Below are 16998 nucleotides of genomic sequence, written 5' to 3'. Positions count from 1 at the left end.
AGCAGGCTTTTTCTGTTGAGGCGAGGGGAGAAAAAACCAAAGGGCATGGGTTAAGGGTGAAAGGAGAAAAGTTTAAAGGGAATATTAGGGGGAGCTTCTTCACGCAGAGAGTGGTGGGAGTGTGGAATGAGCTGCCGGATAAAGTGGTAAACTTTTAACATTTAAGAAAAACTTGGACGGGTTCATGGATGAGAGGGGTGTGGAGGGATATGGTCCAAGTGCAGGTCAGTGGGACGAGGCAAAAAATGGTTCGGCACATACAAGAAGGGCCAAAAGACCTGTTTCTGAGCTGTAATTCTCTAAGGTTCTATGGTTCTATGGTTTACCAAATCTCCTCTCATCGCTCAGCCCCTCCATACCAGGCAACATCCTGGCAAACCTTCTCTGCAGTCTCTCTAAAGCCTCCACGTCCTTCTGGTAGTGCGGCGACCAGAACTGGATGCAGTATTCCAAATGTGGCCGAACCAGCGTTCTGTACAACTTCAACATCAGACTCCAGTTTTTATATTCTATACCCCGTCCTATCAAGGAAAGCATACCTTATTCCTTCTTCACCACCTTCTCCACCTCTACTGCCACCTGAAAGGATTTATGGACTTGCACACCGAGGGCCCTCCGCGTTTCTATCCTCTTGATGGCTCTGTCATTTATTGTATACGTCCCCCCTACATTTGTTCTTCCACTGAGGGACAATTTTGCATGGCCAATGCATCTAACCAGCACGTCGGTCGGACTATGGGAGGAAACCAGAGCACCCGGAGGAAACCCATGGAGACACAGACATGGGGACAACGCGACACGGTGGCACAGTGGTTAGCAGTGCCGTCTCACAGCACCAGGGACCCGTGTTCAATTCCAGCCTTGGGTCACTCTCTGTGCGGAGTCTGCATGTTCTCCCCCTCTCTGTATGGGTTTCCTCCGGGTGTTCCGCTTTCCTCCCACACGCCAAAGATGTCTGGGTTACGTGGATTGGCCATGCTAAATTACCCCTGAGTGTCAGGAGGACGAGCAGAATAGATATGTGGGGTTGTGGAGTTCGGGTCTGTGTGGGATTGTGGTCGGTGCAGATGTGATGGGCTGCATGGCCTCCTTCTGCTGTGTAGGGATTCTATGACTATTCTATAGCAAACATGCAGATTCAGCACAGACACTGACCCAAGCCAGGAATCAAACCCAGGTCCCTGGCGCTGTGATGCAGCAGTGCTAACCACTCTGGGATAGCAGTATTTGATGCACAGTTTGTGATAAATCTTTTAGAATGTGATTTATTGTTTACTGTATCAGACAGGTTCTGTTTACATTGCAAGGTCTCAAGCGCCAGTGAATGACTGGGCCATACGGTGACACAATGGTTAGCACTCCTGCCTCACAGCGCAGGAACCCGGGTTCAATTCCCAACTTGGGTCACTGTCTGTGTGATTTCTGCACGTTCTCCCCGTGTCTGCGTGGGTTTCCTCAGGGTGCCCCAGCTTCCTCCCACACTCCAAAGATATGCGGGTTAGGTGGATTGGCTCTGCCTAAATTCCCCCTCAGTGCCAGGGGTCACTAGCAAGGGTAAATAGGGATTACCGGCTGGGGGCTGGGTGGGTTTGTGGTCAGTGCAGGCGTGAAGGGCCGAATAGACACCTTCTGCACTGCAATCGGCACATCTTTCGTACTGTGTGAGGAAACCGGAGCACCCGGACAAAACACACGCTGATATGGGGGAGAACATGCAAACTCCACACAGGGTCCCAAGCCGGGAATCGAACCTGGGTCCCTGGCGCTGTGAGGTAGCAGTGCTTACCACTGTGCTGCCCCAATGAAGTCTCCAGTGATTTTGCACTCCATGTTTCAAGTATTCTCAAGCTTGAAACAAACTTAGTGAATTATTTTAGCGCTTAATCAATCACCTCACGAATTTATTGGAGGAGATGAATGGCAAAATGTTCAATGAAGTTTGTTAACCTCACTGTAATATTTAGGGACATATCCTGATACAGAACAAACAGATTTATGTTAAAGTTTGCAGGAAATGATGTTGAAACGAACAATATTTGTGCATTGAGAGGCGTTCAGGTCTTCACATGTAAATATTAACTTTGGTCTTAAAAGAAAACATGTCCCCGGATCATTCCAATGCAGATAAGATGCTCTGTCAGAGAGTCGGTGCAGACTCGATGGGCCGTCGGGCCTCCTTCTGCACTGCCGTGGGTTCGATGGTTCACGGGAATGCTGTGATCTTGGAATTCAGCATGTATAATGCACTCTTTGTGATACATCTCTTAGATTGTGACTCGCTTTTGTTAAGTGAATATGTGCTGGTCACATTGTAGTCTTTTCACACTCCAGTACCAGTCAATTAAAGGAAACTGGGTAGTTTACAGAGATTATGATGCCGTTTATATTTCTTCACTGTCTGTCTGAATGTTGTATCATCAATATTGTGTAATCAGTATTGTGTAAGTAATGTTGTGAAATCAATATTGTGCAAGAAATATTGTACAATCAGTATTGTGTCATCAATGTTGTGTAATCAATGTTGTGTAATCAAAGTTGTGTAATCAATATTGTGCAATCAGTATTGTGTAATCAATGTTGTGTAATCAAAGTTGTGTAATCAATATTGTGCAATCAGTACAGTGTAATTAGTATGCTGTAATCAATATTGTGTAATCAATGTTCTGAATATTCCGGGGTACAAGTGTTTTAGGCGAGACAGATGAGGGACCAAAAGAGGTGGGGGAGTAGCAGTATTAGTTGGAGAGCATATTACAGCGGTGCAGAGGGAGGACAATTCAGAGGGGTCGTGTACCGAGTCACTGTGGGTGGAGCTTAGAAACAGGAAGGGCACAGTCACGATGTTGGTGTATACTACAGGTCCCCCAACAGCCCAAGGGAAGTGGAAGAACGGAAATGTCAGGAGATACTGGATAGGTGCAGGAAAAATAGGGTTGTTGTAGTGGGAGACTTCAATTTCCCTGGTATGGACTGGAAATCGCGTAGGGCTGGGAGTCTGAATGGGGAGGAATTTGTAAATGTGTACAGGAAGGTTCTTTGGAACAATATGTAGATAGCCCGACGAGAGAGGGGGCTATACTGGACCTAGTACTGGGGAATGAGCCCGGTCAAGTCTTCAAAGCTTCGGTTCGGGAACATGTGGCAAATCGTGACCACAATTCTGTTAGCTTTAGGATAGTGATGGAAAACGATGAGTGGTGTCCCAAGGGTAAGGTGTTGGTTTGGGGGAAGGCTAACTTAAGTGGGATTAGGCAGTAATTGGCAGCTGTTGATTGGGAGAGGCTGTTTGAGGGTAAATCCACATCTGGCATGTGGGAGTCTTTTAAGGAACATTTGATAGGGCTGCAGGATAGGCATCTGCCTGTAAAAAAGAAGGATAGGATTCGAGAACCGTGGATAACCAGGGAAATTGAGGGATTGGTGAAAAAGAAAAGAGAGGCGTACGTTGGGTCCAGGCAGCTAAAAACAGAGGGAGCTCCGGAGGAATACAAAGTCGGAAAGAACTCAAACGAGGAATTCGATGGGCAAAAAGTTGTCACGAAATGTCATGGCAGACAGGATTAAGGAGAATCCCAAGGCATTTTATTCATACGTTAGGAACAAAAGGGTTGTCAGGGAAAAAATCGGACTTCTCAGGGACAAAAGTGGGGAATTATGCTTCAGAGCCCAAAGAAGTCGTGGAGATCCTAAATGAATACTTTGCATCGGCATTCGCAAAGGAGAGGGATGTGTTGACTGGGAGTGTCTCGGAGGGGAGTGTTGACCCATTAGAGAAAATCACCATTACAAGGAAGGAATAAAAAGACTGACCAATCCCCAGGGCCTGATGGAATCTATCCAATGCTGCTCATGGAGACGAAAGATGAAATCGCTGGGCCTCTGACGCAAATCTTTGTCTCGTCACTGGACACAGGTGAGGTCCCAGAGGATTGGAGGATAGCTGATGTGGTCAATATTGTGTAATCAATATTATGCAATCATTATTGTGTAATCAATATTGTGAATTGAAGGTATTTGACCTAGATTATTTTAACGTGCGTCACTGAACACAGTACTTTAACAGCAAAGTTCCTTTTCTGACTGTCGATTCTGGGCAGTGGTTCGAGAATCACGATTTTGTTATGAAATAAGGGACCTTCTGTTTCCACTGTCTGTTTACTTTGGGAGGTATAAATTTATCAAAAACTGAAAATACTGGAAAATCTCAGCAGGTCTGACAGCATCTGTGAATCATAGAATCCCTACAGTGCAGAAGGAGGCCATTTGGCCCATCGAGCCTACACCAACAACAATCCCACCCAGGCCCTATCACCGTAACCCACATATTTACCCTGCTAGTCCCCCTGACACTAAGTGGCGATGGGAGGGAATGTGCAAACTCCACACAGACAGAAGAGAGAATAGAGACAACGCTTTGAGTCTGACGAAGGGTCATCCAGAGTTGAAACATTTGCTCTATTCTCTCCCCACAGATGCTGTCGGACCTGCTGAGTTTTTCCAGCATTTCCTGTTTTATTTCAGATTCCAGCATCCACGGTCTTTTGCTTTTATCTTACTCTTCATCAAAGATGGCACCGTTTACAGATTAAAGTTTATTTATTGGTCACAAGTCGGCTTATATTAATTTTGTTGAAAAGTCACTTATTGCAAACGAGCTGCCAGAGGCAGTAGTGGAGACGGGTACAATTTTACCTTTCAAAAAGCATTTAGACAGTTACATGGGTAAGATGGGCTGCACAGTGGCACAGTGGTTAGCACTGCTGCCTCACAGCGGCAGGGACCCGGGTTCAATTCCAGCCTCAGGTCTCTGTTTGTGTGGAGTCTGCACATTCTCCCCGTGTCTGCGTGGGTTTCCTCCAGGTGCTCCAGTTCCCTTCCACAGTCCAAAGGTGAGCAGGTTAGGTTGATTGGCCATAGTAAATTGCCCCTTAGTGTCAGGTGGACGAGCATGATAAATGAGTTGGGTTCCAGGGATCGGGTCTTGGTGGGATTGTGATTGGTGCAGACACGATGGGCCAAATGGCCTCCTTCTGCACATTAGGGATTCTATGATTTCTATGGGTATAAAGGGATATGGGCCAAATGCGGGCAATTGGGACTGGCTTATTGGTGAAAACTGGGATGTGTGGACAAGTTGGGCCAAAGGGCCTATTTCCATGCTGTAAATCTCTATGAATCGCCTGTGAAAATCCCCGAGTCGCCACACTCCGGCACCTGTTCACATGTACTTAGGGAGAATTTAGCATGGTCAATGCACCTGACCAGCATGTCTTTGGACACTAAGGGGCAATTTAGCATGGCCAATCCCCCGAACCTGTACACCTTTGTACACTAAGGGCCCGATTTTACCATTTTGATTCCAAGCGCTGAATCTGGACGCAATTCAGATCTGACTTGGAAATCTGTTCTCCGGGGCCCCATACGCACTTACCCTGGAAAAAGCATTGTGAGTCTGAATCGCTCTGTGGGCGGGGCTTCGCGCTCTCGAAACGCTGCAACTCCGATCGGAGCTCTGAACTGCACGTGCGTAGTGAGAAATACATCTGAAATGGGCGCCCCTGTCACATCGCTCCCGGGCAGCAACAAGCGGATAAAGTGTTCTGGGAGAGAAAAGTGGGAGTGATGGCCCCACAGACATCGTCCCACCCCACAACATAACTATCCCCCTTTACACCCACCTCCCCCACTACCCAGACCGATCGCGACCCCTTACTCCCCCCCCCCACCGGTCACCCGTAGAATGGCAACGGCAACCCTCCCTCCGCTGCCCCCTTCACCAGAAAATTATCTGATCCACCTCCCTCCCCTCCCCCCATGACCAGAGAATGATCTGATCCACCTCCGGCCTCCCGCACCCCCACCCCCCGCTCCCCCCACCACTGATCTGAGTCAGAGAGGCACCAGAAGCTCTGATCTTACCTCCTCAGAGCTGGACTGTCGAAACAGACCTTTGCCGAGCACATCTGTTCCGCGCCGAATCTGGACGGGCGAACGCGATGGTAAGGGGGGAAATGCAGGTAAGATTGGGCATCCAGCTCATTAAGTCAATTTAAATGCATCACCCATTTCGGGCGCAGTTCGGATCGCGGCCATTTTCGGGCCTTGGTAAAGTGGACATCTGCACGGATTGTACTAATCGCCTCACACCTGACTTTACCAAGTTTTCGCGCCGTTAAGGCAATTTAACATGGCCAATCAACCGATCCTCCATATCTTTGGACACGAAGGGGCAAGTTAGCATGGTTAATCCACCTATCCTTCTCATCTTTGGACACTAAGGGGTAATTCAGCATGGCCAATCCACCCAACCTGCACATCTTTGGACACTACACAACCTGCTGTTCTGAGTCTTTATCCCGCTGGCAAATCAGACCATGAAGCCCTTAGTGTGGTGTAACATAACCGATGTGTCGTGCCAAAATCAGTATTGTTCATTCTCAGTGTGTGGGCATTGCTGACTTTAGCGTCCATCCTTGGAAATTGATCGTTGGAGCTTTCTTACAACCAAAGGGCTTACTCAGTCACTTCAGAGGACAGTTGAGTCAACCACATTGGTGTGGGGCTGGAGTCACGTAGAGCTGAGCCTGGGTAAGGACCTCTCCCGAAGTACATCAGTGAACTGGTCAGGTTTTTACAACAACCCATCAACTTCACCGCTATTTTCACTGACTTATTTCCAGATTTTACAAACTGAATTCAAATGTTTAAAGCCCCGTTCTCTGGCTCAGCTCAACACGAAGGTGCCCGAAAATCCTCTTATTCTGCTCACACTCTGTACTCCCAACATTAATAAATCTTGATATTCAGAAATAGATTGATACTTCGTGGGGTGTCACAGTGCCAGGGACCCGGGTTCGATTCCTGGCCTCGGTTCACTGTCTGTGTGGAGTTTGCACGTTCTCCCCGTGGCTGCGTGGGTTTCCTCCGGGTGCTCCGGTTTCCTCCCACAGTCCAAAGATATGCAGGTGAGGTGGATTGGCCATGCTAAATTGCCCCTTAGTGTCAGGGAGACTAGCTAGGGTAAATGCATGGGGTTACAGGGACAGGGTCCGGATGACATTGTGGCCGGTGCAGACTCGATGGGCTGAATGGCCTCCTTCTGCACTAGAATTCTATGGTTCATTGTGGCTTGAGTGCTAAATTTAGCATGACCAATTCACCTAACCTGTAAATCTTTGGACAGTAAGGGGCAATTAGCATGGCCTTTCCACCTAACCTGCACATCTGTGGACACAAGGGGGCAATGTGGAATGGCCAATCCACCTAACCCGCACATCTGTGGACACTAGGGGGCAATGTAGAATGGCCAATCTACCTATCCATTCCATCTGTGGACACTAAGGGGCAATGTAGAATGGCCAGTTCACCGATCCAGTCCATCTGTGGACACGAAGGGGCAATGTGGAATGGCCAATCCACCAATCCAGTACATCTGTGGACACTAAGGACAATTTAGCATTGCCAATCCACCTAACAGCACGTTTTTCAGACTGTGGGAGGAAACCGGAGCAGCCGGAGGAAACCCATGGAGACATGGGGAGAACATGCAGACTCCGCACAGACAGTGACCCAAGCCGGGAATCGAACCTGTGTCCCTGGTGCTGTGAGGCAGCAGCGCTAATCCAATTAGCCAGGCAGCAGGTTATATTAGTCTTGGCATTCTACAATGTGATCGGATTCATTGAACTGTCATGATTTTTTCACTGTCTGTTTAAATTTCCAAGGATTATCACATTAAAAGCATCTTAGGGAAATGTCTGAGTGAATTACCCATCGCCCCCATGACTGTTTTGGAGGAGTTGAATAACAGGAACTGAACTGAAGGATGTTTTTCTTACCATAAAAGTCAGATCCATAACCTGATGTGAAGAAGACAGATTTATGTTAAATCTTGGATAAAATTATTTCAAAATCAACATGCTTATAGATATTTATGCCTTAAGAACAAAGAAAAGTGCTGCAGAGGAACAGGCCCTTCGATGTTCACTCTCCCATGTATCTCTTGGAATGGGAATGTTTTTGCTGTGTAAACAAGTGCTGATTGTATCGGGAGGTTTAACACTCACGCATCAGTCAATAAGTATAAAGGTTATTTATTCGTGTCACAAGTAGGCTTACAGCAACACTGCAATGAAGTTCCTGTGAAAATCCCACAGTTGCTACACTCCGGCGCCTGTTTGGTTAACACTGAGGGAGTATTTAACATGGCCAATGTACCTAACGAGCACTTCTATGGAACTTTGGAAGGAAACCGGAGCACCCAGAGAAAACTCATGCAGACACGGGGAGAACGTGCAGACTCCACACAGACAGTGAGGCAAGCCGGGAATCGAACCCAGGTCCCTGTCGCTGTGAGGCAGCAGTGCTAACCACTGTGCCACTGTAGTGGGATTGGTATAAAGCAGCCTATCAGGAATCACAGTGTAGAACAATGTAGGGCATCTTACGGGAAAGGGGCAGCAGATTTAAAACAGACATGGGGAGAAATTACTTCTCTCAATGGGTGGTGAATCTGTGGAATTCATTACCTCGGAGTGCGGTGGATGCTGGGACATGGAAAATTTGAGGAGACAGAGTTTTAATTCGTAATGGATTGGAGCATGGGCGAGAGGGCGGTGTCGAGGGGGGGGGGCGGGGGCTGTCTGGTAATGGGAAGGGAGGGCTGGGTATTATCGTACTTGTTGCGCCCCTGATAGTTAAGGGTTTACCCGGCGATTGTCCAGAAGGCCTATTCTACTGGAGAATTCTGCTGTGCCTGCTACCATCTGACAATCTGATTTCAATCACTGACATCAGATCATAGTTACACTGAAAACATTAGGAGGGGGAAAAAACTCTAGTAACTTTGGATTTTATTTTAAAGGTGCAGACGGTGCCCCGTATGGGACAGCCCCACATGCCCTACCCTCACCCCCACCCCAAATAAACACCCCACCCCCCTCGGTATTCCATGTTCATCCAGCAGAAGGGGCTCTTCAGTTCTGGGCAATAAAATGATAAATTTAAGAATAAAATACGTAACACTGAGAGATAGTTCTATCTGACGCCTCTGATTATACTGTACGTAAAACAGAGAGATAGTTCTATCTGAAGCCTCAGATTGTACTGTACGGAACACAGAGAGATATTTCTATCTGAAGCCTCAGATTGTACTGTACGTAACACAGAGATATTTCTATCTGAAGCCTCAGATTGTACTGTACGTAACACTGAGAGATAGTTCTATCTGAAGCCTCAGATTGTACTGTAAGTAACACTGAGAGATAGTTCTATCTGAAGCCTCAGATTGTACTGTACGTAACACTGAGAGATAGTTCTATCTGAATCCTCAGATTGTACTGTACATAATACTGAGAGATCGTTGTATCTGAAGCCTCAGATTGTACTGTACATAACACTGAGAGATAGTTCTATCTGAAGCCTCAGATTGCACTGTACATAGCACTGAGAGATAGTTCTATCTGAAGCCTCAGATTGTACTGTACATAACACTGAGAGATAGTTCTATCTGATGACTCGAGCTAAGACTGTACTGTACGTAATGCTGAGAGATTGATCCGTGTGAAGTCCTATACTAAGATTGTTCTGTCCATGAGCTGTACATAAGATCTGCTACAACCTGGATTAAGCTGACTATATCAACCCTGATTGACGTTAACTTCATCTAAAAACCACAACCATGATACCCATAAGACAATAAGATATAAGAGCAGAATGAGGCCATTCGGCCCGTCGAGCCGGCTCCACCATTCAATTTTGGCTGATAAGTTTCTCAAACCCATTCTCCAGCTTTCTCCCCGTAACCCTTGATCGTGTACCAGTCAAGAACCTATTTATCTCTTCATTAAATACAGTCAATGATCTGGCCTCCACAGCCTTGTGTGGCAATGAATTCCACAGATTCACCACCCTCTGGCTGAAGAAATTCCTCCTCGTCTCAGTTCTGAAGTAAGAAGTCTCACAACAGCAGGTTAAAGTCCCACAGGTTTATTTCGAATCACGGGCTTTCGGAACGCTGCTCCTTCATCAGGTGAGTGGGAAACTGGTGTTGTGAGACTTCTTACTGCGCACACCCCAGTCCAACACCGCCAACTCCACATCACATTTCTAAAGGGTCATCCCTTCCCTCTGAGTCTGTGCCCTCGGGTCCAAGTCTCCCCAACGATTGGAAACATCTTCCCCAAGTGCACTCTATCCAGGCCTTTCATTATTCTGTAAGTTTCAATGTTATCCCCTTCCTCATACTTCCAAACTGCATCGAGTGTGGACCCCCAGTCCTCAGACGCTCCTCATGCGTCAAGTCTTTCATTCCCCGGATCATTCTTGTGAACCTGCTCTGGACCCTCTCCAACGCCAGCACATCCTTCCTTAGATACGGGGACCAAAATTGCTGACAATATTCTGAATGCGGTCAGACCAGTGTCTTATAAACCCTCAGCAGTACACCCCTGCTTTTGTATTCTCGTCGTCTCGAAATTAACACTAGCAGAGTGATCTCTGCTTTATCGAATTAATATTGACCCTACATTATTTCCAACTTTCCATCCCTCCCTGACCCTCAACACCCCATCGAGGCTGTAACTGTTCTACGTTGGGTATAAAAAGTGTTGGATTGAAGGGGGTTAAGTGAAGCTGTTTGTTTAATGACTGGAATTGATGTGAGTCTCCATGGATCCGATTAGTGTGCCTGGAGGAATTCCCCTCTTCTATTAATAAGGGATTCCGTTCAATGTGTTGTCCCATTGAGTCAGCGGGAGCGACAACTCCGACACTAACAGAGACCAGCGGCTGTGGAGAGAGAGGGAGGGAGAGGAGAGATCAGAATCTGGGAGCAATGGATTGGAGTCTTTCAACAATGGATCAGAATCTGGGAACAATGAACCGGAATGTTTCGGCAATGGATCAGAATCTGGGAACAATGGATTGGAATGTTTCAACAATGGATCAGAATCTGGGAACAATGAACCGGAATGTTCCAAACAAGGACAGGAGTTTATTCTATTGGATTTCTCGGTTTACTGATTATTATTGGATGCATTTAGATTTTCGGATTCAATCTCTACTGTACGTGATTCAATGCTTTTACTCTCCCCTCCTGGCGATTGTTGGTGTTCCGGGAAAGTCTCTGGCTGCAATTGGACCGGCCCGACCGCCACGGGAATCGGAGCAGGCGAGAGGCGGAGAATGGGAAGGTCTGTTGAACACGGGTGGGAATTTGCAGCTTGGGGAAGAGTGAGGCTGGAAAGTCCCGTCCCCCGTGTCCAGTTCCTAATTCTAGAAAGGCTGTTTAACTGTATTGATTTTCTTGTCATTTACTGTACTGGGTTTGCTGCTCTTGCTGAATCTCTGTATCCGGTTATTAATTCTTTCAGCCACTGACAATTGTCTCGGGGTCTATGGGCTGGGATGTCTTCTGAGTGCTGTGACTTTCCATAGACATGTGACCTCAAATACTATTCCTTCGTGTGTAAAAGATTGAGACAGAATCCTTTTCACCCTCTGCATATAACACCAGTTCACCCACCCAATCACCAGGCCGCAGAATCAATTTCATTGGTCATATCTGCACAGCAGGATCTCACAGAGAGAAAACATATTTCATTAAATTTGAAATTTATTCATCAGTGTCACAAGTATGCGAACATGAACATTGCAATGAAGTTACTATAAAAATCCCCGAGTCACCACACTCCAGCGCCTGTTCAGGTAGACTGAGGGAGAATTTAGCACGGCCAATGCACCCAACCAGCACAACTTTCAGATAGTGGGAGGAAACTGGAGCACCCGGAGGAAATCCACGCTGACATGGGGAGAACAAGCAGAATCTGCACAGAGCGTGGCCAAGCCTGCAATTGAACCAGGACCTCTGGTGCTGTGAGGCAGCAATGGTATCGCCTGTGCCACCACAAGCTCTTCAAGAGCAACAGGAACACAGACACACAGACACACCCAAACACACAACCATTAATACACACATTTGTTGATAGAAGCTATCAGATTTAGACACTTACTCCCACTCACACACAAATTCAAGAAGCAAAATTGCTGCAACACTCCAGAATAACGCACACTTAGGAACACTCGTCAGGTACTCTGTTGCTCACACACAAACACGCACACACACACATGCATACTGGTACAGACAATATAGACACACCCAACACACACACGGTAGGGGGGGGGGGGTGGCGGCAGGATAACAGCTACCCCCTGTCCATTGATGGTGGGGTGATCAAGTAAAACCGCGTGACAGCCTGGAACTCAGGTCCACTTCCCATTTCTCACCTCTTGCAATCTTCAACGGCAATGGATAAACAGCGGATTCAGTCTCTGCCCATTTCCGGCAAGAGGCTGAATAAATTATTTCAATCTATTTTAAAACAAATTGAAATGAAATTCGCGAGCCTGGGATGGAATTGTGCGCCACACCTGCCTTTGCAGCCTCACCGGGAGAGGTTGTGTCCCGTGAGGAAAACAGCTGGCCACATGTATGAGGCGGAGTCATGATGACCTCGCCGGGAGAACTGAAGGCCATTGAGGGCACTGGGCAAGGTCGAGGGCAAAGGTAGGTGCCCCTTGGGCAATGCCCACCGGGCAGTACCAGGGAGTGGGGCATGAGGTGGCGGGGTCTACCGGGGCGGAGCCTGAAGGTAGCGGGGCCGACTCTGAACGTAGTTGCTGGTTGGGAGACGGTCCCGTTACCACTCTGCCCGCTGTCTGTGGGGTGGGGTGGTCCCCGCTGCCGCTCTGCACGTGATTGGTGGAGGCAGGGAGGGGGCATCACTGCCTCTCTGCATGCACAGTGGGGTAGGGAGGGGTCTCGCTGCCTCTCTGCATGCACAGTGGGTTAGGGAGAGGTGCCCTGCTGACACTCGGCATGCAATTGGTGTGGGGGAATGGAGGGTGATTGGTCCAGGTAGTGGGGAGGGGGCTGGATCTTTATCTGGTCGGGGGCTGCTCAGAAAGAGCTGAAGATCCCCGGACTACCTGGGGGCAGCTGCTGTGTTGAAGCGAGCTGCAGCAGCTGAGAGCTGACAGATGTATCTCTCAGACCAGGCAGCTCACTGCTGGATGCAATTGCGCATTTGCAACCAGATAGGTTTGGTACATGGTCGGTATCCCAGCCAGCGCTGTGAGAGCTGCAAGTGATGGGGCCACTGCTGTGGGTGGCCTAACAGCCATCGAGTTTTAACAGCACAAAATGAGGCCATTCGGCCATTTTGTCTGAACTGGTCATCAAAAACCTATCCAATCGAATCCCATTTTCCAGCACTCGATCCACAGCCTTGTCATAGAGTTTACAGAATGGAAACAGGCCCTTTGGCCCATCTTATCCATGCCGCCTTTTCTTTTTAAACCCCTAAAGTAATCCCAATTGCCCACATTTGCCCGATATCCCTCGATACCCATCGTACCAATTTAACTGTCTAAACGCTTTTTAAAAAATAAAATTGGACCCGCCTCTACTGCTGCCTCTGGCAGCTCTTTCCAGACACTCACCACCCTCTGTGTGAAAAATGTGCCCCTCTGGACCCTTTTGTATCTTTCCCCTCTCTCCTTAAACCTGTGCCATCTCGTTTTAGACTCCCCTACCTTGGGGAAAATATATTGACTATCTCGCTGATCTGTGCTCCTCATTATTTTATAGACCTCTATAAGATCGCCCCTCTGCCTACGACGCTCCAGGGAAAAAGTCCCAGTCTATTCAGCCTCTCCTTATAACTCAATCCATCAAGTCCCAGTAGCATCCTAATAAATCTTTTCTGCACTCTTTCTAGTTTAATAATTATATGCTCTGGCGTTTGAGTTGCTGATCTACATGCCTCTTGTGGTTGTTCCCGCTTCTACCATCCTTTCAGGCCGTGAGCTGCAGATCCCAGCACCCTGTGGATGGAAACATTTTCCCTCAAATCAACACAATAATCTGCCCTTTACCTTAAATCCACGCCCCTCTGGTTATTGACACCTCTACTAAAGGGAAAAGGTTTCTTCCTATCCGTGTGCCACATAATTTTGTTCATATCACTCAGTTCCCCACGCCACCCCCCGCCCCCACCTGAAAGCATTCCCCACCACCACCCACTACACGCACTCCACCTCCAGCCATCTCTGCTCTAAGGTAAAAAACCCAGCCTAACCAGCCTCTCCTCATAGCTGAAACTCTCCAGCCCAGGCAGCATCCTGGTGAATCTCCTCTCCACCGTCTCCAGTGTAATCACATCCTTCCTGTAGTGTGATGACCAGAGCTGCGCACAGTTATCTTGCTCTGGTCTAACCAGCGTTTTATACATTTCCATCATCACCTCCCAGCTCTTATATTCTATGCTGCGGCTGCTAAAGGCGAGTATCCTACATGTCGTCTTAACCACCTCATCTACCTGTCTTGCTGCTTTTAGGAATCCACATATATGCACCCCAAATTCATTCTGGTCCTCTGCACTTCCTCAGACTCGACCGGACATGGTACATTTCCTTGTCCGGATAGTCGTCCCAAATGCATGGCCTCACATTCGTCAGGTGTAAGTTACATTTGCCCATTTGCCCAGCCTTTCAGTTTCCTCAGCACGGTGGCACAGTGGTTAGCACTGCTGCCCCACAGCGCCAGGGACGTGTGTTCGATTTCTGGCTTGGACGACATCTGTGTGGAGTTTGCACATTCTCCCCGTGTCTGCATGGGTTTCCTCTGGGTGCTCCAGTTTCCGCCCACAGTCGGAAGACTTGTGGGTTAGATGGATTGGCCAGGATATACTGGACTTACTGTCAGGGAGAAGTGCTTGGGTAAATGCATGGGGTTCAGGGGATATCACCTGGGTGGGATTGTGCTCAGTGCAGACTCGATGGGCTGAATGGCCTCCTTCTGCACTGTAGGATTCTATGATTCCTGTAATCTAAGGCTTTCCTCCTCAATATTTACCAAACCACCAATTTTTGTATCATCTGCAAACTTACTGATCACACCTCACACATTCATGTCCAGACCATCAATGTACACTACAAACTGCAAGGGACCCAACATCGATCGCTGTGGAACCCCACTGAACACAGGCTTGCAGTCACAAAAACAACCTTCCACCATCACCCTCTGCCACTCAGCCATTTTGAATATAATTTACCAAATTGACCTGGTTCCAGTCGGAATCACTTCCTTGTTCAGTCTTCCATATTTGTCAAAAGCTTTTCTGAAGAACACGTAGACTACATCGACTGCACTTCCCTCATCTCCTCATTCAGTCACCTCCTCAATATATTCCAGCGAATTGTTAGACATGATCTCCCCCTGTCAAAGGCACGCTGACGATTGTTCATAAATCCTTACCTCTCGAAGTGGAGATTAATTCTGTCCCTCAGATTGTTTTCCAATCATTTCCCGAACACGGATATGGTGATGATGGTGTCCTGGGCGTGACCTTGGATATCTCCAGGGCACGTTGCAGGATGGCAGTATGGCACAGTGGTTAGCACTGCTGCCTCACAGCATCAGGGATCCCATTTCAATTCCTGGGATTCCATCAGCACCAGTGAAGCTTCTTTTTAAAACTTTGTTCCATTCTCACATCTCGCCTGTTGGGGTTTCTCCTATTAAAAGAACGTGTGGTGTTTCTCTGGAAAGAATCCACTGTGAGCAAGTCCACTTTCTCGCAGCTCCCCAATGTCCACATTCAGCCTTGTAAATTCAGTCTCGATCACAGCCGTCCCGTGTACATCATCAACCTGCATATGTTCATTGGTAAGGTCAGGGCACATCGTGCTGATGTTTCAGCTTGAGATGCAAAAGACTGATTTGATTTGATTTATTATTTTCGCATATAATAAATATGTGATCCAAGCCGGGAATCGAACTCAGGTCCCTGTGAGACAGCAATGCTAACCATTGTGCCACCATGCTGCCGACTCAGTAGCAGCTTCTTCTCTGCTGCCATCTGATGTTTTAATGGACCCACACCGCATTGAGATGATCTTATTCTACACCCTATCTCTCCGGATGCTCCACTTTCCTCTCACACTGCAAAAGACATGCTGGATTTTTTAAAAAAAGATTTGTGATTTTATGTGTGTACATTCTTTTTTATTTCAACCCATCCTCAGTCCAAATGGTAACTTCTTTCCCTGAATCCTGTCTAATTTTATTCTTTATTTCCCTTCCTGACAGTGAACATAATCACAATTGTGACACTGACGAGCAGAAACTGTGGTCTGTCCAAATGTGTGACTCGTTACCTGGTGGCCATGTCAGCGGGGGATCTGCTGGTCATTATCTTCGACCTGATATTCAGACACATTCCCATTCTTTATTGGAAACAGTTTTATTTCCTGTACTGGGTCCCCGTGTGTAACATCCACGCCGTCCTGCTTTATGCAGCCACTGACTGTTCTGTCTGGTTCACCGTCACTTTCACCTTTGATCGATTTGTGGCCATTTGCTGCCCCAAGCTGAAGAGTAAATATTGCAGTGAGAAATCGGCGGCTGTGATTCTGGGAACAGTGACGGTGCTGAGCTGTTTAAAGAACATTTCCTGGTATTTTATGTTCTTAAATGGATATTGGCTGTTGAACAACCCCTGGTTTTGTGATGTCACAATGGATGTTGTGGAATCTCCGGTCTGGACAACAATCGAGTTCCTCCACAACATTCTAACCCCGACTGTCCCGTTCGTCCTGATTCTGCTGCTCAACGTTTTCACCGTCAGACACATTTTAATGAGCAGCAGAGCCCGCAGGAGACTCCGGACTCACAGCAGTGGGGAGAATCCCAGAGACCCAGAGATGGAGAGTCGCAGGAAATCCATCATTTTACTGTTTGTTATCTCAGCCAATTTCATCCTCTTATGGTCGACATTAATGGTTTATTCTATATGGCGTCGGATGTATTATATAGGCTATCGGTCGGTCTGGTTAGATTTCTGTGTTATGGAATTTGGTTTCATGTTGCAACTCACAAGTTGTTGTACAAACACTGCCATTTATGCTGTGACACAGACTCACTTCAGGCAGCAGCTG

The sequence above is a fragment of the Mustelus asterias genome (assembly GCF_964213995.1).
Source record: "Mustelus asterias chromosome 26 unlocalized genomic scaffold, sMusAst1.hap1.1 SUPER_26_unloc_20, whole genome shotgun sequence".
Lineage (NCBI taxonomy): Eukaryota > Metazoa > Chordata > Chondrichthyes > Carcharhiniformes > Triakidae > Mustelus > Mustelus asterias.
Note: the sequence above shows the minus strand (reverse complement) of the source record.